The 22,223-nt window shown below is 46.2% G+C and overlaps 1 protein-coding gene across 1 annotated transcript in view; it reads left to right on the forward strand.

The window, feature by feature from the left end:
• Positions 1–22,223, forward strand: part of ALG1 (ALG1 chitobiosyldiphosphodolichol beta-mannosyltransferase) — a 634,420-nt gene that overhangs the window by 334,417 nt on the left and 277,780 nt on the right. The gene's annotated exons all lie outside the window — the stretch shown is intronic.

Consider the following 22,223-nt stretch of genomic DNA (forward strand, 5'->3'; position numbering starts at 1 on the left):
GACTCAGTATTTTCATTTAATGGCAACAAAGACCCAACTCCCTGCAAGAAAAATTCTGCAGGCCTTGGGCTACATGGCATCTTGCATACTACTAATTCCATATGCCAGACTGCATATGAGGAAACTACAATGGTACCTAAAGAGTGTATACTCTCAACACTGTCAAAATTTGGAAACAGTTATACCACTAATTCCTTGCCTACAACAGGAGTTTCAATGGTGGTCTCAAGCTTGTCACCTCAACAAGGGACAGCCTTTTACTCAACCCACAGCCAGGCAGACACTGACAACAGATGCATCGGATTACGCCTGGGGAGCACACATGGCAGGAAAATGTATTCAGGGCGAGTGGCCTGCAGAACAAAGACATCTCCACATCAATCAAAAAGAGATGCTAGCTGTACAAAATGCAATTATATCTTTCAAGGACATGCTACATCCAGGACAACTACTACTAAAGATAGATAACACCACAGTTATGTGGTACATAAACAAGCAAGGGGGCGCACCCTCCTACACCCTATGCAGACAAGCCATGAACTTGTGGAACACAGCTTTAAACTACCAAGTTTATCTGCAGGCACAATTCCTGCCAGGAGAGAAAAACACACTGGCAAACGACCTAAGCAGAAACATCATGGATCCTCACGAATGGCAATTGAGTCCACAAATATTCAGAATGATAGCACAAAAATGGGGGAAACCAGACATAGATCTGTTTGCAACCCCAATGTACTGCCAACTACAGAAATTCTGCACAAGGAGCTACCATCCACAAGCATGGAAAGTGGATGCCCTCTCATTCAGCTGGAAAAAACTACAAGTATACGCTTTCCCTCCTTTACCTCTCCTTCCAAAGGTACTCATAAAAGCCAAGCAGGAAGAGCCAAAGATTATCCTGATTGCACCAGACTGGCCACGCCAGCACTGGTACCCAATCTTAAAGAACTTAGCACAAGAATCACCCTGGATTTTGCCTCAAATCCCACAGCTGTTGACACAACACAACAATCAGATACTTCACAGCCAGCTAAAGACCTTAAATCTAGCTACATGGAAAATTCCTTAACCAAGCAAGCATTGCCTCTCTCCAAAGCTGTTATGGATGTCATTCTGGAGGCAAGAAGGCCTAGCACCAGGAAAGCCTACTCGGATAAATGGAAGAGATTCTGTGCCTGGAACCAAGCACACAGCCTTGACCCTCTTGTACTAAACATTCCACAGATACTTCAATACTTAACTGAGATGCTGGACAAGGGCCTCAAGATTCATGCCTCAGCCATTTCTGCTCATTACAACACAGATCCACCAATTTTTTCAAATCCTTTGTTCAGACAGTACCTCAGAGGGGCTAAAAACATGAGACCGCCCTATAGAGCACCTACACCAACTTGGGACCTCAACTTTGTTTTGGAAAAATTAACCTTACCTCCTTTTGAGCCAGCTAACACAGCAGATTTAAAATCCGTCTCTTGGAAGACTGCTCTGCTACTGGCAATAACATCAGCAAGAAGAGTTTCAGAATTACAGGCACTAATGGCAGTGGAACCTTTCCTCATCTTCCACCAGGACAGGGTGTCCTTAAGAACTAACCCTACGTTTATGCCAAAGGTAGTATCAAGTGTGGCTCTAAACCAAACTATTCACTTGCCAACTTTTTATCCAAAACCACAGAACAAAGGGGAGAGACTACTACATTCCTTGGACATTCACAGACAGTTACGCTTCTACTTGGACAAAACCAAAGCTTTCAGAAAATCTGAGCAATTATTGGTAGCATACGCTGCAGGAGCACAGGGAAAAGCCATTTCAAAGCAGACTATTTCAAAATGGATAGCTCACTGTATACGTTTTTGCTATACCCACCATGGGAAACCTGTACCTAGCAGCATTAGATCCCACTTCACCAGGGCAACAGCCACTTCAACTGCCTACCTCAGAGGAGTGCCTACCAAGGATATTTTAGAAGCAGCAACATGGAGTTCTGTCCATACCTTCACCAAACATTACCATTTGCCTTTATATTCCAAATCCAGAGCTGGCTTTGCCACTGCTGTGCTGCAGGGCCTTATAGCCACCCCTAATGCCTTATAGATCCATCCTCCCTACCTCAGCTTTGGGATTCCACCCAAGTGTAATGACTGCAGCAGTGTCACGCGATGAACATAGTACAGATGTCCATCGTGCTACCCTGCTGCAGTCATCACACTTGGGTTATCCTGCCCTCAGGCGGTCCCGCAGTCGGCCCGAATTCCAAAGTCTTGGTCCGGCGTCGGTTGCTGTCGCTTCTTCCCTGACGTCAGTGCGCCAGGAGTATATAAGAGGCATCTGACGCCATTTTCTTCAGTCTTTCTTGCCGCGCGGTGCCCAAAGCAGAAGCTGTTCGCAAGTGCCGGTCGGCCGACACCTGAGATTTTCAGTTTGAATTTCAGTCCGAAGTCTTCAATAAAGCTAAGTACCCTGTTGGGGAACATTTTCTTGCCTCATTCCGATGTCAGAAAAAGTTAACAATTGCATTTCTTGTGGGAAGCAAATACCTCATAAGGACTTCCATTCCTATTGTATTGCTCGCCTAGGCCCAGACCACGACGTCACAGGTTGTCGGTTTTGCGGTAGGTTTAATAAACGCACTATCAAACGCAGTTTTGACTTTGCACGGCATTACTTTGGTAGGAAATTTAATTATATCATGCCGTCGGAGCAGCCGACGACCGCAGTTCATAAAAAACGCAAGGGTAAGGACAGGCAGCCTAGGAATAAGCCAGACCCCAAGGCCTCAGCTGGGCCTGTCGCCGGTTCTCCGGTTTTCAGTGAGGTGCCTACGCAGCCCCTGACGACCGCAGAGCTGGAACCCCAGACAGCTGCTGACTCCCAAGCAGAGTCTACTAGGCCGACACAGCCATCTACCTACACCGGAGCAGAATTAGACACCGGTGCAGAGGAAACCCCTTCGGTTGCAGAAGGTGTCTTCAGACCGACTACACTCACCATTAAATCTTATGCTAAGCTTAAAACTCCTTTAAAGCCTAAGAAATCTGTTCATCAGTCTACAGGTCAAGGCCCCATGTCTAAGAAACAGATGCTTAAGATGGCTGAAGATTTAATTACCCTTATCAGGGGTTCCCATCCCCCTCCTGATAAAAGACCAAGACAATAGGAGGATTATGCATCCTCTGACCAGGTTTCTCTCTCCTCAGATTCTTCTGAGGAACAGGATTACACTTTTCCACCTTATGAGGATTCTGATGCTGAAGACTCTATTCCCTCAGCATCTCCCCCTGAAGACTACTCCTTTGGGGAAACATTACAGACCATGAGGAAACATTTCCACTGGGAAGGCCATTATTACTCAGATTCTAAGAAAAGGCTCAGAGAGTTCCTTTTATTACCCCAGCACAGACCTCTTGCTATCCCTCCTGTTTTAGATATTGTGGATGATGTCTACTTGGAGTCTAGTTTAAATCCAGACTCTCTACCTCCTGCTCCAGCCAAACCAGACAGATACTACAGAGTACCTGACTCACACAAATTCCTTTATAAAAGCCCTATAGCTGACCCAGAAACCATTTTCCAGGGTCCTATGGGAGCAAAAGCGTCTATGGCTAAAAATCCTGTGCCCTCTGAAAGAGATTCCAGAGCCCTAGATAGATGTGGAAAGAAAATATACACCACTGCAACTCTGGCTATGAGAGCATTAAATTGCCAGTTTCACATGTTGAAATATCAACAATTCCTGATGTCTCAGTTAAAACAAAAAATGAGCACACATTCAGAACAGCCTGAATTCAAGGAAATGCAGGATCTGTTGCATGCAGCTGAACAGGTGGGCAAGCATACTTTACAATGCGGATTTGATTCATTGGAAGCTTCCTGTAGAGCAGCTGTTACTGGCTCTGTCATTCGTAGACATGCTTGATTAAAAGAGCAAACCCTCCCTTTCCATGTTAAAGCAAAATTATTAGATGCACCTGTACAACAAGATGTATTATTTGGTGTCAAAGCAGAAGAGGTTTTAAAGAAAATGGGGGATACAGATTCCACTTTCATACCTTACCAAGGATCAAAGGAATGCCAAACCTGCCACCAATTAAATGGGCAGAGGCACAAAAACAAATTGCAGCTTTCATGAACATGAGAGCCATTCAACAGGTACCTTCACAGGAGCAAGGACAAGGATTTTACTCAAGACTCTTCCTAGTTCCAAGAAAGGACAAAGCATGGAGACCCATTCTGGATCTTTCAATTCTGAACACCTATCTGCAAGTGCCAAAATTCAAGATGCTAACACTACAGCAGCTTCTTCCCATGCTGGGCAAGAATGCTTGGCTAGTCACTTTGGACCTCAAGGAGGCATACCTGCATGTCCCTATCAGACAAAATTGCAGAAGATACCTCCGCTTCATTGCAGGTTCAACGCATTATCAATTCTCTGCACTGCCGTTTGGCTTATCTACTGTGCCCAGGGTCTTCACAAAATGCCTGGCACCAGTAATTGCATACTGCAGACAAAGAGGAATTCAAATATATCCATACCTGGATGACTGTCTTATACAAGCGGAAAGCAAGGACATGCTTTTACAGCATCTGGCATTTGTCAAACACCTTCTAAGTTGCCTAGGGTACACAGTAAACGAAAAGAAATCAAAACTAGTGCCCTCACAAAACATAATATTCCTGGGTGCCAGCTTGAATACAACGGCCCAGATGGCTTATCTCATGCCAGACAAACAATGACAGCTGTTTCAATATTTCAAAATAATGGCAACAAAGACCCAACTCCCTGCAAGAAAAATTCTGCAGGCCTTGGGATTCATGGCATCCTGCATACTACTAATACCATTTGCAAAACTGCATATGAGGAAATTACAATGGTACCTGAAAAGTGTATGGACTCAGCACAGCCACAGCTTGGAAACAATGATTCCACTCATTCCCTGCCTTCAACAGGAGTTTCTATGGTGGGCACAGGCAAGTCACCTCAACAAGGGTCAGTCTTTCACCTTACCCACAGCCAGGCAAACTATGACAACGGATGCATCGGACTATGCCTGGGGAGCACACATGGCAGGACAGTGCATTCAGGGCAAATGGACTACAGATCAGAGACACCTGCATATCAATCAAAAAGAAATGCTAGCAGTGCAGAATGCCCTAACAGCTTTCAAGGACCTTCTACACCCAGGACAACTACTAATAAGGACAGACAACACCACAGTTATGTAGTACATAAACAAGCAAGGGGGCACACATTCCTACCCTCTATGCAGGAAAGCAATGACCTTGTGGAACACTGCATTGTCTTACCAGGTTCAATTACAAGCACAATTCTTGCCAGGAAAGAAAAACACACTGGCAGATGACCTAAGCAGAAACATCATGGATCCACACGAATGGAAACTAGATCCACAAGTATTTGCAATTATAGCTCAAAAATGGGGGCCAGACATAGATCTGTTTGCAAGCCCCCACAACCACCAACTTCAAAAATTTTGCACAAGGACCTTCCATCCACTAGATTGGAAAGTGGACGCCCTCTCATTCAGTTGGAAAACATTAACAGTGTATGCCTTCCCTCCACTGCCTCTTCTAGCAAAGGTACTGCTGAAAGTCAGATTAGAGAGGCCACAAATGATTCTCGTTGCACCAGACTGGCCACGCCAACATTGGTATCCAATTTTAAGGACCATGGCCCAGGGCCCACCATGGATTTTGCCACTAATTCCTCACCTGCTCACCCAGCGAGACAATCTGATTCTACACAGCCAGCTCAAGACTTTAAACCTGGCTGCATGGGAAATTACCTAAACAACCAGCCAACACCTTTATCCAAAGCTGTTATGGATGTCATTCTGGAGGCCAGGAGGCCCAGCACCAGGAAAACCTATTCAAACAAATGGAAAAGATTTTGCGCCTGGAACCAGGCTAAAGGCCTAAATCCCCCGGAGCCGAATATTCCTCAGATTCTACAATATTTAACTGAGATGTTACACAAAGGACTTTCCTTTTCATCTGTTAAGATCCACGCCTCAGCAATTTCAGCTCATTACAGCACGGATCCTCCTTTATTTTCACACCTACTCCTAAGACAGTACCTCAGAGGAGCTAAGAACTTAAGACCGCCAAGGAGAGCTCCAACACCTACTTGGGATCTCAACTTTGTCCTGGAAAAGCTTAAATTGCCGCCCTTTGAACCAGCTTTTTCAACTGATTTAAAATTTCTTTCATGGAAAACTGCCCTACTACTAGCAATAACCTCAGCTAGAAGAGTCTCAGAGCTACAGGCACTAATGGCAGTGGAACCTTTCCTAATTTTTCATCAAGACAGAGTTTCTCTACAAACTAATCCTTCCTTTATGCCAAAGGTGGTATCCAGTGTGGCCCTAAACCAAACCATTCACTTGCCCACCTTCTTCCCAAATCCCCAGAACATAGGAGATAGACTCCTGCACTCTTTGGACATTCACAGGCAATTACGTTACTACTTGGATAAATCTAAGGCTTTCAGAAAAACTGACCAGCTCTTTGTAGCCTATGCTACAGGATCACAAGGAAAAGCTATCTCAAAGCAGACCATTTCTAAATGGATAGGACATTGCATATTGCTACACACATCATGGGAAACCAGTACCTGCTAACATTAGGTCCCACTCCACCAGGGCTACAGCTACATCAGCAGCCTTTCTCAGGGGAGTGCCAACCAAGGATATTCTGGAAGCTGCTACTTGGAGTTCAGTGCACACCTTCACCAAACACTATCACTTACCTCTTTACTCTAAGACTAGAGCTGGTTTTGCCACTGCAGTTTTGCAGGGCCTACTAGCTTCTTCTAACCCTGTTTGACTCCACCTCCCCTCCTTAGCTTTGGGATTCAACCCAACTGTGATGACTGCAGCAGGGTAACACGATGAACATAGTACAGTTTTGTACCTACCATAAATGTAGATGTTCGAGTGTTCACCCTGCTGCAGTCCAGGTTACCCTCCCTCCATTCCCTCTGAACTAGCTGAACTTATCTCTATCGCTTTATCCTATTCTACCTCTGTGGTGTATTTGCTTGTACCTTAGGGTTTTGTTTTATTTTTATATAGCCATATGTATATATATATATATATTTTTTTTTTTTTTTGCCTACCTTTTGGGGGCACCTGACATCTGGGGCAAGAAAAACTGAAGAAAATGGTGTCGGATGCCTCTTGTATACCCCTGGTGCACTGACGTCAGGGGAGAAGCGACAGCAACCGACGCCGGACCAAGACTTTGGAATTCGGGCCGACTGTGGGACCGCCTGACGGCAGGATAACCCAAGTGTGATGACTGCAGCAGGGTGTACACTCGAACATCTACATTTATGGTAGGTACAAAACTGTACTTTTTGTACCTACCATAAATGTAGATGTTAGAGTATAGACACTGCTGCAGTCCAGGTTACCCTCCCTCCTTCCCCTCTTACTTTCTGGTACGTACCTTGCTCTTCTACCCTTGTTTCCTAAAGGGAGTATTTCCTGGTAATTAAAAATGGTTCTTTGCTTTTCTATTATATATTTTACTAGCAATTTGCAAGGCCTACCTATTTGGGAGCACCTGACATCTGGGGCAAGAAAAACTGAAGAAAATGGCGTCGGCTGCATCTTATATCCCCCTGGCGCACTGACGTCAGGGAAGAAGCGACAGCAACCGACGCCGGACCAAGACTTTGGAACTCAGGCCAACTGGGGAACCGCCTGACGGCAGGATAACCCAAGTGTAATGACTGCAGCAGTGTCTACACTCGAACATCTACATTTGTGGTAGGTACAAAACTGTACTTTCTGTCCTTCAGCTGGAAGAACCTATCAGTCTATGCCTTCCTCCCACTGCCTCTGCTCTCCAAAGTACTACTAAAAGTCAAACAGGACAAACCAAGGATGATTTTGATTGCTCCAGACTGGCCACGCCAACACTGGTACCCCCTCTTGCGCAGTGTGTCACTGTTGGCCCCATGGCACCTGCCTCAGACTCGTACCCTATTGTCTCAGCAGGAGAACCAGATTCTGCACCCTCAGCTTCATACACTGAACCTAGCAGCCTGGCTAATTACCTAATCTCTCCTTCGCTGGTCCTTCCTGTGTCCTGAAAGAGTGCTCTTCAAACTATCTGGAGATATACAGAGCTGAGTATATTTTTCTGGCACTTCAGAGTTGTGTACTGGTAATTGTTGTTTGACTAATTTTATATCGTTGCTGGCTGACTTCAGAGTTGTGCACTGTTATTTTTGCTTCACGGTATAGTTTTTCAGATCTCTGCTGAAGGTGTTGGTTTTCCCATATCCACCCTCCCTATTCCTGTGTTGTTGTTTAAGATTGGAGGTTTTTGCAGTTGCCCGCCCCCACTGTAGATTTGATCTGGGACACTCCCCCCAGTCCCATCTCTTTACCTCATTCTACCTAATAGACTCCTTCTGTATTGTTTTTAGTCATTTTTAATTTAATTGCATTTTTTAAACTGATTGGTCTAACATTGCTACTTACTCAAGTGTGCTAGCTTGCACTGCATTTGAATTGTTTTGACTGCTGTTTTAGCTACTTTTCTGTATATATAAAAAAAAAAAAAACCTTTCCTGTAACTAGTGTAGTCCAGGTTCAGATTTGCTGTATCCAGGACTGTATGCAAGCTTCTGAGCCCCCCCAAGCTTTCTGTGTTGGAGGGAAGCCTTCTATCTTATCAGTGGGAGTGGTAAGCACTAGGTAACCTATCTACCACATAAGGTGTGGTTCTGGCCCAGAAATTGTAGTTATTGGCCGTTTGTGCAGTTTTTCCATCTCTCTCAACTTTATGATGTAAAAGCCCACATTTGCACTTGTTTCCCCCCCTGTCCTGTAACTAGTTTAGTTCAGATACAGATTCTTACTTTTAGCACTTGAATTTGCTTATTCGTGATCAGCACTTGTTCAGAACTTGTAAGCACTAAATAACTTACTAATTACTACAGCATTCAACCTTCCTCATTACCTAGAGGAAAACAGTTTTGGTACTTACTTTCCTCACTTGCTTAGAGAAAAACAGCTCTTGACTCACTTTCCTCACTTATCTAGAGGAAAATAGTTTTTTTTATTCAGGCATGTCCAAGGGTCAGCTCCCAGTTTTCTCTCCTGTCTATCTGGTGAATCTGGGCATCTTGGGGCAATGTAGAAATTGCTTCATGTACACAGACAACCCTCTCCTCCTACCACCCAACACTACAACCTGTGAGAGATGCACTTATCTAGCCAAACTGGAGGTAAAGCTCTCTCCAATCAAGAATGAACTTGACAGTCAAGAGGAGAAGGTAAACACTTGCACCACACCACACTCATCACATGGTCTCACTAAATCTACACCACCAAAATCCATACATAGAAACACAAAAACATTCGCAGAGGCTCTCAATAATAATCTGCCCAAGCAACAGAGACCTCCAAAGCAGAAATGCAAGCAACCTCCACCCCCCAACACAACCCAAATGACACATAGCCCGCAGACTCAGTGTGCCACTCAACCACAGCCAATAAGGCAAAACAACGTACCCAACAACACTAGTCATAGGTGACTCTACAGTCAGGCACGCTGATGTCCCACTCACCAGGCTAAACAAGGAGAAGGTTACTGTCAGCTGCCTGTCAGTTGCCAGGATCCGCCACATAACCCACACACTCAGGTCACTCCACAACAAGTACAAATATGACTCTGTCATTGTCCATGTTGGTGTGAACGACCTGAGATGTACCTCCCTGGACTACATGAAAAGAGACATGGAAGAGCTCTCCGATCTTGTAGCCCAGGCAGGTATGTCCCTAGCCCTGAGTAGCATTTTGCCATCACCCAGAATGATGCCACAGTACAAGGACAAAATGATCGACTACAACAATTGGCGAAGCTTCAGGTGCCATTCTAAAGGGATCCAGTATCTGTCTGCCTCGGATGACATGGTTGACTGACCATGATGCTTTGCCAGAGATGGCCTGCACCTGTCACCCCTGGGATTCCAGATACTGCCTATGGTTCTTGCCGCCCCTATAGTGCCTTTTTTAGGCAAGGTTCAAATGACAAATTCACCACCGTAACAGGAACAGGCAAGCAAAAACTGAGGGTGATGCTACTCAATGTTAGAAGTCTAAATCTTAAAATGCACTCGCTCGAGGCACTCCTTAAAATGGAGAACATCGATATCTGTGCAGTGACTGAGACCTGGTTCAAGGCTCCAGAGAGCACCCCTGTACTACGAGGCTATAACTCATACCACACTTTTCGGCCATGTAACCTGGACCGGAACACCAAAGGCGGAGGTGTGTCCATATTCATTAGGGATATCCACACCTCCAGGCTAGTTGCTCAGCATAATGCAGCTGAGGTTATCCAAGTGCAACTAACTCTGGGCAAAACTGCAATCCAAATTGTAGCTTGCTACAGATCCCCCACCATGCCCCATTATTCCCACTCCTCTTTTCTTGATGTACTGGAAAATATTAGGGTTCAACCAAACACCCTAATAATGGGCGATTTCAACTACCCCACCATTAACTGGGTAAACTACTCATGTACCAACTCCTTCACTAAACGCTTTCTGGAATTCATTAACTCCAATGCCTTGGATCAACTTATCCACACCCCCACCAGGGGCAACAATATCCTAGATCTAGTCGTTACCAATATGAGTGACCGGTGTTCCACACCTGAAGTCAACGCCTCATTGGTCCGATCTGACCATAAGCTAATTACCCTAAGTATCCACATCCTGCCTCCACCCCCCATTAAGGAAACCAAAGTCAACTTCATGCTTCTTAAGACAGAAGTGGTGAACTTCATGACACCCATGCAGATGGACAATACAGTTATGACTACTGAATCCTACACAATTGCACTTTATAAGCACTTACATGAGTGCGTGGATCATGCTATTCCAAACAGAACCAAGACGCTATCCTCCAAATTAAGGAAGCCAATCTGGTGGTCCCCTGCCATAAACGAACTGTACAACAGAAGGAAGAAACTCTTGCAAAAGAGAGTAAAATCCCACGAGTGGAGGAGCTCCCTGGTCAGCCTCAGTAAGAAGCTGCGATCCCTGATAAAACCCTCCAAAGCTAGTTACGAAAACAAAATCGCCACTGATTCTAAAGACAACCACAAAGCATTCTATAGTTATCTCAATGGCAACACTCAGATCTGCTCTGAGTTACAGCACAATGGCACTAAATATACAGACCCAACTGATATTGCCAACATCCTGGCAGATAGGTTCAGTGCTAACTTTACCCCCCTCTCACCCCTAAAGAGCCCATCTCTATACCGGAAGACTGCAAAGTTCCTGTAATCACGGCTGCACAGGTGAAAACTACACTCTCCAAAGCCAAGAACACAGCATCCGTGGGACCAGACAACATCCCAGGCTGCATTCTACACGAACTACAGAACGAACTGGCACCCCACCTAAGTACCATGTTCAGTCATAGCCTCACCTCAGGCTTTGTGCCTGCTGAATGGTGCACAGTAACGGTTATCCCACTCCACAAGAGGGGAGCCACCATGGACCCCGGGAACTACCGCCCCATTAGCCTGACGAGCCTGGTCTGCAAGGCCATAGAACGTATCATCATGGAACTTATAAACAAAGACATTGGTAATCTCCAAACTCTGGATCCCACCCAGTTCAGGTTTGTAAAAGGCAGATCATGTCTCCTAAACCTTATAGACTTCTTTAAAGCAGTCACCAAAGCCGTAGACAAGGGTAAGGTGGTTCACACAGCCTATCTAGATCTTGCCAAGGCTTTCGACACCATCCCCCACTCTGGAATTATAGATAAACTCACTAAACTAGGTATAAATCCGTATGTCACAAGATGGGTTGCCAACTAGCTCACTGACAGAACCCACAATGTAAAAGTAGCAGACTCCAAATCCGACTTCAGACCAATGACAAGTGGAGTACCACAGGGTTCAGTCCTGGGTCCTCTCCTGTTTGGTATCTACTTCTCTGAAGTACAGGCTAACACAGAAGGTCTTTGGCTAACGAAGTTCGCAGATGACTGCAAACTAGGAGCCATAATTGAAACTCCTAACGATGTGGACATCCTACAAAAGGGCCTCACTGAGACAGATGCCTGGTGTCAAAGCCATGGCCTCAAGCTCAATGCCAAAAAGTGCATTTTCATCCCCTTTGGTAAAAACTGTGTACCCATGAACTACAACATAGGCGGTAGTATACTTAACACCGAAAGTGTGATAAGAGACCTTGGGACACAGGTGGACAGTAGTCTCTCCTTTGATAATCACATCGCCACAGTAGTCCGGAAATCCTTCTATGTGGCATACCTCATCACAAAAGGTTTCTCATCCAGAAAAAAAGAGGTCATTGTTCCTCTCTACTCATCACTCATTAGACCCATTATAGAGTGCAACACCCCTTTTGGTATGTACCTCACAAGACATCTACAACAACTGGAAAGGCCACAGAAATACCTCACAAAGAGGATTACCGGCCTCAAACAGATGCCCTATGCAGACCGTCTCAAAAAACTCCAGCTTTACTCCATCGCATATCGCCTACTCAGAGGTGATCTCTGCCTAACATGTAAAGCTGTGTCAAACCCAGAGCTGTTGGACATGCTCCATGTAAAGAAATCCCAATCCCTCCAAGCTACACGCTCTAGCGACCTAAACCTTGTCACCACAATAAACAGAACATGTTGGAGGGATAGATTTCTGTCCCAGAGACTTCCCATACTCTGGAATAAACTACCTGTCTATATCAAATAAAGCTCCTCATTAGCACTCTTCAAGAAAAGTCTTGATGATTGGATGGGAAATAGGAAATTCACCCCGGGGATCACCTCTGTGGCTCTACTCGACAGTGGCACAGGAAAATAATTTTTTTGGGTGGCAAAAGCCAGGGTACTTTTTTGCTGGGCTTGTATAGGCCCCAGGGCCGATAGCCTAGTACCTACCTATGAACCATCCGTCAGTAAACCAGTGATGGATATCATTTTAAAGGCAAGGAGGCCTAGTACTAGAAAATCTTATGGTGAAAAATGGAAAAGGTTCTTTGCCTGGAACCAATCTTAAGGGATGAGCACAGCAGTGCTCACATTACCTCAGATTTTACAACACTTAACTGAGATGCTTCACAAAGGCCTGTCTTTCTCCTCCGTCAAAATTCACGCCTCAGCCATTTCAGCTCATTATTACACAGAACCTCCACTCTTCTCTCATCCATTGCTTAAGTAGCTCCTCAGAGGGGCCAAAAATCTACGACCACCCAGGAGAGCCCCAACTCTAGCCTGGGACCTTAACTTTGTATTGGAAAAGCTCACCCTTCCTCCTTTTGAGCCAGCTGCCACTGCGGATTTAAAATTCCTCTCTTGGAAAACAGCTTTCCTTTTAGCAATCACTTTTCAGCAAGAAGGGTATCTGAATTACAGGCCCTCATGGCAGTGGAGCCTTTCATCATCTTTCATGCGGACAGAGTGTCCCTCAGGACCAATCCCTCCTTCATGCCCAATGTGGTATCCAGTGTGGCCCTTAATCAGTCCATTTATGTGCCAACCTTCTTTCCTAAACAACAGAACAAAGGGGAACGGATACTGCACTCCTTAGATGTGCACAGACAACTTAGATTCTACTTGGACAGGACTAAATCTCAAAGGAAATCTGACCAACTGCTGGTGGCATTTGCTGCAGGGGCAGATGGGAAGACTATTTCAAAGCAAACCATTTCCAAATAGATAGGCCATTGCATTAATTTCTGCTACAAGCATCATGGAAAATCTATCCCACAGGGGATCAGACCCCACTCAACCAGGGCTCCATCTATCTCTACAGCCTTTCTCAGAGGCATCCCTACCAGGGACATCCTAGAAGCTGCTACCTGGAGTTCCGTACATACTTTCACCAAGCATTACCATCTGCCATTTTTCTCTAAATCCAGAGCTGGCTTTGCCACTGCAGTCTTGCAGGGCCTTCTAGCTGGTCCTAATGCTTTCTAAATTCCTCTTCCCATCCTTAGCTTTGGGAGTCTACCCAAATGTGATGACTGCAACAGTGAAACATAAAGAACATAGTACAGTTGTGTACACTTACCATAAATATAGATGTTCGAGTGTATTCACTGTTGCAGTCCTGGTTAACCTCTTTCCAGCCCCCTTTCTTCTTTTGGCTATACCTCTACTCTACTTCACTATTCTCAAAAGCATTTTGGTATGTTTGCTTTGTTGTTGGAGGTATAACCTAGTATATTTATAGATTTAATTGCTTCCCATTAGGGGGGCACTTGACATCTGGGGCAAGAAAAACTGATGTAATAGCGTCAGCTGCATGTTTTTTACCCCTGATGACCTGACGTCATGGAAGAAGGGACAGCAACTGAAGCAGGACCCAAGACTTTGTTAATCAAGCCGAGTGAGGGCTGCTGCAAGTAGATAACCCAAATGTGATGACTGCAAAAGTGAATACACTCGAACATCTACATTTATGGTAAGTGTACACAACTGTACTTTCTTCCTCGTTGTCTGGAGTAGACACTTGCAAAGCCTCAGAGGACGTGCGAAAAGACTGATCCATGTCAGCCTGTGGCAGGATAATGACATGTAGACTCCAAATGACCTACAGAGCTGTTACCTGTTCTTGAGGGATGTCCAGTGGAGGCTGGACAGCTAAAGAATATGGCAGAAACTTCTTGACCTTCTTTTTACCTAGCGGGAGTATCTCTGGGTTGAAGGATTCTGCCTTGGTATCCTGAACTAACTGTTTAAAACGTTGATCTTCAAGATAAATTACCAGGGAAGACAAACGGCTTCTGAGTGTCTTGGGCACAAATGCCTTACAAATACTACAAGAGGTGTGGTCGTGGGAAGCACCCAAACAAAAAAGACACTGATCTGCAGTAGTTAACTTAATTTGATCATCAACCTGCGGGATATCAGATCCGGATCAGATCCGAGACGGCATTTTCAACAGCATCTGATCCGAGCGCCAAGCTCCTCCCCTTACCCATAACACCCCTCCATCTCCTTCCTTCCCTCAGATCTCGTTTACCGCGGCTTTGCCAAGCAGTGTGGTCTAGAGCTCCAGGCGTGGTAGGTGAATTTCTTCAAGTTTCTCTGGGTGTTTTCGCATTCTGTTAATGTAGGTATGGCTTCCTTCTGTCCCTTACCTCCCCTTCCCTTGCTTTTTTGTGTCGCGTTCGTCAAAAAAAAAAAAAAAAGAATTGTTGTGTCTTTAGTTTAGGCCTAGTTTCTCTTTGTATGTGAGTGTTGGGGCTGGGTAGTCGTTTCAACCTCGTTAGGTTAAACGTTTTCTGTGTGTGGAATATGGCTGATCAGCAGGCTAAGCTGATCTTTCAGAAATGCACAGTGTGTGGCCATAAGCCATAAGTTGTCCCAAGCTGATGGCCACACTCTGTGTGTTGTGTGTCTGGGGGCAGCCGATTTATCTTCTGACTGCTCCATTTGTGCGGGGTTTAACCTCAGAGCCCTTAAGGATCGTAGGGCTAAATTGATCACTAAGGAACTTCTGCCTACAACAGAAGCGGCTGCCTCTTCTTCCTCTTCTGTTGCAGTCACAGCTGTGACCACACCTTCTACTTCTACCACGGTCTCCTCTCCCTCCCAGGTCGGGACTCAACTCCCCGATGAAAGGCCTGTGGTTAGGGAATCTAAGAAAGAGAGGAACAGGGACAGAGAGAGAGAGAGAGACAAGGAGAGGAAGAGATCCCCGGACCGTTCAGATCCGGTGGGTCTTCCCACCAAACAGACAGTTTTTTCTAGGCCAGCTTCCTCTTGGCTATGATCGCAGAGATTTTCACTGGAGCCAGAGGAGGTTAGGCCTCTTTCTAAGGCGTCCATACCCTGACCCTCACGGACGGTGTCTGTGGCCTCGTCGAGGTCCACCTGTAGTTTGACATGGAAAAAATGATGCTTAGGTTTATTCGCACCCAGATCCAGATGGGAGTCTTGCCAGCTCCCTCTCCCTCCGGAGGGGGAGGCTCACTTCCCTTCTTTGCCCCAATATCTCCTTCTCCGGACCGACCCCAGAATCGGAGTTGTTGGATCCGAGAGGTCCCATAGTCACTGGGCCGGCACCGATGGTGGGTGGAACGTCGACGCCGGCCATTACCTTGAGCTCGTTGTATCTGACTGTTTTGGACTTGAGCAGTTCTCAGAGCCGGAGCCTGGGCATTGGATCCGAGGGGTTGAGCCTTTCCTCGGCGCCGACACTGTCAGGTCTTGGTCTGCCCCTCGGTATCTCGGCTCCGTTGGGCTCAGCTCCGATCCTCACGACGGATCTGGGGAGAGCAATCTCCTTACCAGTTCCTCAAGAGGTTCGTTCTCCCTCGGCGTTCAGCGTGGTGGAGAGGGTCCTCACCAGAGGATCGAGGCCCCTGACCATCTCATCGGATTCTGCCTGGACACCCTCACCTCTGGGTGTGTCTTCTGCCATTTTGCCCATGCAGGGACAGCCCATGCTCGAGGTGCCCCAGCCCATTCTCCTTGAGGAACCCCTAGTTGTTTCCGAGAGTCCCACTGAAGAGATACCTCACAAGTGAACGTGCAAAAGGAGGCACCTGGACTCCTCTCCAGAGTCCCTCACTGAGGATACTGACTTGGAGGACTTCCCCCAGATCACTCCCCGAGGATGTCTCCTTTGGAGACATTTATTTATTTATTTATTTATTTGTGTATTTATTTATCTATTTAAGTTTGATGACCAAGGAAGTCCACTGGGCCAAGAAGAGCCCGTTTTCAGTGGAGCCCCGGGGAGAAAAGCTCCACAATAATTGCAAGTTACATTTCACATGTTATAAAAGGACATAGTTCATACAGCTAATTAAACATTTACAGATAAGCTCCATGATATTTGCAACTGGCTTGTCACAGTGTTACAAAAATGAAAAGACATAATTCAGTACAGAAATTTCAACATTTACATAAAGTGAATATTTTTGTTATAAACTCAATTGTAGGTTTAACATTTCAAAATATACACCTGCTAGCCATTAGTAGGTTAGGAAAATATTATGCATGGAGAGGGTAATAGTATATTTGAGATTGGAGAATATAGTACAAAAGTTTTGGAGAGAAAATTAGTTTTTAGTAGGGGTGGGATTGTTTTGGGTGGGATGAAGTAATAGTAGAGGTAGTTGGATGAGTCAGTGCAAGGTGGAATGAGGGGGGTTTAAGTTGGAGCATGGCAAGGGTATTCCCATTTGGAAGAAAGATGAGAGAGTAGCTTAAGATTTGAAATTTGTATGGTTAGGTAGGTTGCGTAGGTGTGTGGGGAGAGAGTTCCACTGTTTAGCTAAGGAGTGGGACAGCAGTAGATGACCAGAAGGTCGTGCAGGTTTGTGGACCTAAAGGAGATTTTGGTTTTTGGATCTCGGTAAGCGGTTGGGAATGAAAGGTTTTAAGGAAGGAGAGAGAGCTGGGCAAGTTGGCAGGTTTAAAGATGAGCTTGTGGGCAATGGTGAGTTGTAGGTAACTGAGGTAGTTGGGAAGTTCAAGCCAGTTGAGAGTGAGGGAATGGCAGTGGTGGAATGAGTTTTTTGAATTGTTTGCAAATTTGGAGATCTTGTGGTAGCAGGATTCAAGCTTGGACAGAAGGCCAAGATGGAGATTGGTGAAAAGAGGGGCACCATACATAAGGGAGGGGAGTAGGAAGGTGGATGCAAGAGTTTGACGGGTAGAGGGGCTTAGGAAGCAGTTGTGCCTGTACAGGAGACCTAACGTTTGGTGGATTTTCTTGATTGTGGAGTGGATGTGGGTGTCAGATTTTAGTCCTTCATCAATAAGGATGCCAAGAAGCTTGGTGCTGGGAATAATTTCAAGAAGGGTGTTGTTTTGGCTCTGTATGGTGAATCTGGATTTGTCAGTGGAGTTTTTGGTAGGGGAAAAACCATTAGTTTGGTTTTATTTGCATTTAGTGCCAGATGGTTAGACTGCATCCAGGTTTAGGCTAGTTGGGGTTTTGCTAGGAGCTTGGAGGGGAGAAGGCTGAGCAGATGATTGTTGAGTCATCTGCATATTGGATGATAGATGAGTCTGGGATGGATTGGGAAAAGTTGTTAATGAATAGGTTGAAGAGAAGAGAGCGAAGAACAGAAAGACATCATGGAAATCCTGCGCCAGCGGGGGGGGGGGGGGTTGATCCGCCCCCAAACCTTCCTCGGATGAGTTGGTGTTCCTGGAGGCATTTGGCACAGGCCCGTCTACCTCCTGGGTGTCCCCCCCACAGATCCCTTGGTGGACCTTATTACTACCAGGACATGGAAGGAGAATGACACTGTGGAGCCAATTCTCAGGTACTCCAATAAGGTCTTGAACCCTCCAGTAGATAGACCGAGCTGGAACAAGGGGTCCCCTGTGGATGCCATGGTGGTAGCGACTGCCACCAAGAAAGAACTGGCCCAGGAAAGTTCTCCGGTCCATCCCCCTGACCGAGAGTCCAGGATGATGGATCATCTGGGAAAGCAGACATGTGCTTCAGCCACCTTTTCTATAAGGGCGCTGAATTATTTGGCCCATGTTACTAGACTACAGCGAGACTTCGTTAAGGAGTTCAATGAGTTGCCCCCAGCATCCATGTCTCCGGAGGATAAACGCACATTCTCCGCGAGAATGGTCACTCTTAAAGTGGTTACGAATATGTCCATGCTCCTCCTGTCACATGCCACTGAAGGAGCATTATGGGCTGCCAGGTCCGGCGTTGCCATGAGGCGACACGCCTGGCTCAGGCTTTGTCAGTTCACGAAATCCTTTAAGGCACCTTTCGCAGTGCACCTTATGATGGTTCTTCCTTTGGGAAGACAGTTTGTGAAACGTTAGTCCAGAGTGAGAAAGATGGGAAGACACTGTCTGCCGTCAGAATCCGCTTCTCTAGCCCCAAAAGATCCTTTTCCAGGAAACAGAGGGGGCAAAAGAAGATGTGGTTCTGGAAGTCTCGGTATTGTCAGGACACTCTGGACTCATTTTCTCCCAGAGGCAGGGGGACTCAGGACAGACGCCAGCCCAGAGGCAGGGGGGGGGTTCTAAGAAACTTTGGGTCTTAAGAACCATTCTCTGACAGACCCGCACAACAGCCCTGAGGGGTTACCCGACTGCTCTCCTCTGGAGGCAGTCGGGGGTCGTCTCTTGATGCACCTGACGGCATGGGAGTCCGTGTCATCAGACCGTTGGGTGCTAGAGATAATATCCAGTGGTTATAAAATTCCCTTTCTGACCCCTACCGTTCCACCAAAACACCTCCTGGATGTTCCTCCCGCACAAAGGGAGGCAACAGGTATAGAAATCTGAAAGCTGCCAAAGAAACGAGCCATCCAGCCCGTCCCCCGAGATTAGTTCGGATCTGGCATCTATTCCAGGTTCTTTTTGGTGCCAAAAAAGACGGGTGACCTAAGGCCCATTCTGGACCTTTTTACACTAAACCTGTCAGTTGCCAAAGAGAAGTTCCGGATGGTCACTCTTCAGTCCATCCTGCCTTACTTGCAGGAGAATGACTGGATGTGCTCCATAGATCTCCAGGATGCGTACTATCACATCAAATTGCACAGATGCTCCAGGAGGTTCCTCCACTTTCGGCTAGGGGCCAATCACTATCATTTCCGAGCCCTCCCAGGATGTTCACCCAAGGTCATAGCAGTAGTAACGGCTCACCTGAGGCTTCAGGGGATACAGGTCTGTCCATACCTGGACAACTGGCTCCTCACCGCTCCAACCAGGCATCTACTTTGTCAGGCCAGGGATTTTTTTCTGAAATTGTCAGACTTGCTGGGCATCACAATCAACATAGCCAAGTCTTTTCTAGACCCCGTTCAGGTTTTGGACTGTATATTAGCGATGATCGATACGTCTCTAACCAAGGCCTTCTTAACTCCAGAAAGAGTCCAGAACCTACAACTGCATGTACCTGTGATCCTACAGTCTCACCTTCCACCAGCCGAGGCGGTTTTGAGAGCCTTGGGTTCAATGGCAGCCACCATTACTTTTCTCCCCTGTGCTCGCCTTCATATGAGAATTCCACATTGGACGTTAGTGGTCCAATAGTCCCTTTTAGATCTGCCTTTGACACATCCTATTCACATAAGGTCTCACTTGTGCTGGATACATTCCCCGGAGCTCATAGAGGGATGCCCGATTCTTGCAGCCACTCCCCAAGCCACGGTGATCACAGATGCCTCCCAACTAGGGTGGGGGGGGACATTGTTCGGGCAGGATGGTCCAGGGTGTGTGGTCCCCGAATGAGACCAAACTGCATATCAATGTTCTAGAGATGAGGGCGGTCTTATTAGCATTGCAGGCCCTTCATGCCTATCTCCCTCTGGGGAATGATTGCTATTCAGACAGACAATATGTCAGTGGTCTGGTACATCCACAAACAGGGGGGAACCAGGTCCTATTCCCTTTGTCACGAGGCCATGAGTGTGGGAATGGGCGATCTCCACCAACCATTTTCTGGGAGCAACGCACAATCCCATTCGGTCCAATATTCTGGCGGACAGACTGAGCAGGACTATTCTAATGCCTTTCAAGTGGTCTCTGAATCCTTCAATAGCAGAGCGGATCTTCCTCGAGTGGGGTCAGCTTTACTGCAGTCTCTTCGCATCTCCTTCCAACGTGAATTGCAGCGAGTTCTTTGCTCTGATACCCCCACAGGTGGAATCCCCCAGGGACGCTCTTGTCCATGCTTGGCCTCCCAGTCTTCTTTATGCTTATCCCCCTTTGCCTCTCATGACAAAATTTCTACAGAAGGCTCAACGGTTGGGGAGCAGAATTTTCCTCATTGCCCCATTCTGACCTTGCTATCTGGTTTCTCTGTCTTTGGTCTCATCTTGTAGTTCCTCCTTGGATTCTGGATCCCATACCAGATCTCATTTCACATCCCTCAAGGGGCCTTCATCCAGACCTGGGCAGTCTGAACCTCATGGCTTGGCTGCTCCAGTTCCCTTGATTGCTAGGACTCCCGGGTTGTCTTCCCTGGTTAAGTCTATTCTGGTGGCAGCTCATAAATCGTCCACCAGAAAAATTTACTGTAGCAAATGGAAGCGTTTTTCTATCTGGGCTTCTCAGAGGGACCTGGACCCATTCAAAGCTCCTATTCCAGCAGTTCTTGAGTTTTTGTCATGCATTTTCCAGCAGGGTGCCAGCTCATCTACAGTGAAAGTTCAAATGGCAACCATTTCTAATTTTCATGTAGGTGAGAATATGGCTTCTTTAGCTTCCTCCAGACTTTGCAAAATGTTTATTAAAGGTACCTTTCTTTTAAGACCTCCTGTTAAGGATCCTACCCCTCTGTGGGATCTTACCTTAGTTTTACAGGCCTTGGTTGCTCCACCCTTTGAACCTGCTATTTCTGTGGACCTGAAATTTTTATCATGGAAGACGGCCTTTTTAGTGGCTATTACCTCGGCTAGGAGAGTATTGGAACTTCAAACATTATCTGTAAAACCTCCATATATGATATTTCATAAAGACAGGGTTTCCCTTCGTACTAATCCTTCCTTTCTACCCAAAGTGGCTTCGGAAACAAATATTAATCAATCAATCAACTTGACTGTTTTCTTTCCAAAATTTTAGAACAGGGGTGAATATAAATTGCATTTGTTAGATGTGCATAGATAATTACACTTCTACTTACACAGGACTAAAGCCCATCGCAAGTCTGACCAATTGTTTATGTCTTTTGCTATGCCCTTTCTGGGCAAACCGGTTTCTAAGGTGACTATTGCTAGATGGATCTCTCTATGCATCCATCAAGTTTACAGAGATAAAAACATGGCTCTTCCGGGTAGGATAAATGCCCACTCTACCGGGTCCATGGCTACGTCAGCTGCCTTTTGGTCTAGAGTGTCTTTGGATGATATTTGTTCGGCTGCTACTTGGTCCTCATCTCATACTTTTATTTCTCATTATAAATTGGACATGGTTTCCAGAGGGAGAGCATCCTTTGGCTCTGCGGTGCTCCGAAATATTCTTCCATGAGGGCCACCCAGGTTTTTTTGCTGGTAGCTGGGGACTCTGTCCCGCAGGTTGATGATCAAAGGAAGTTCATATGTACTCACCATAACGTTCCATCTGAGTAGTTAGACTTCATTTGTCATCAACCGTCCCTCCCTCCCTCCCCCTGACCTTCTTTTGGGGCTTTCTATCTTGGCAGACAGGAGAGGGAGCCTTGTGGCTGTCCTGTTTTTCCATGTTTATAAAGGTTTAGGGTCGAGTTTATGT

This window comes from Protopterus annectens, chromosome 12.part0 (assembly GCF_019279795.1).
Source record: "Protopterus annectens isolate FY-2018-M chromosome 12.part0, PAN1.0, whole genome shotgun sequence".
Classification (NCBI taxonomy): Eukaryota; Metazoa; Chordata; order Ceratodontiformes; family Protopteridae; genus Protopterus; species Protopterus annectens.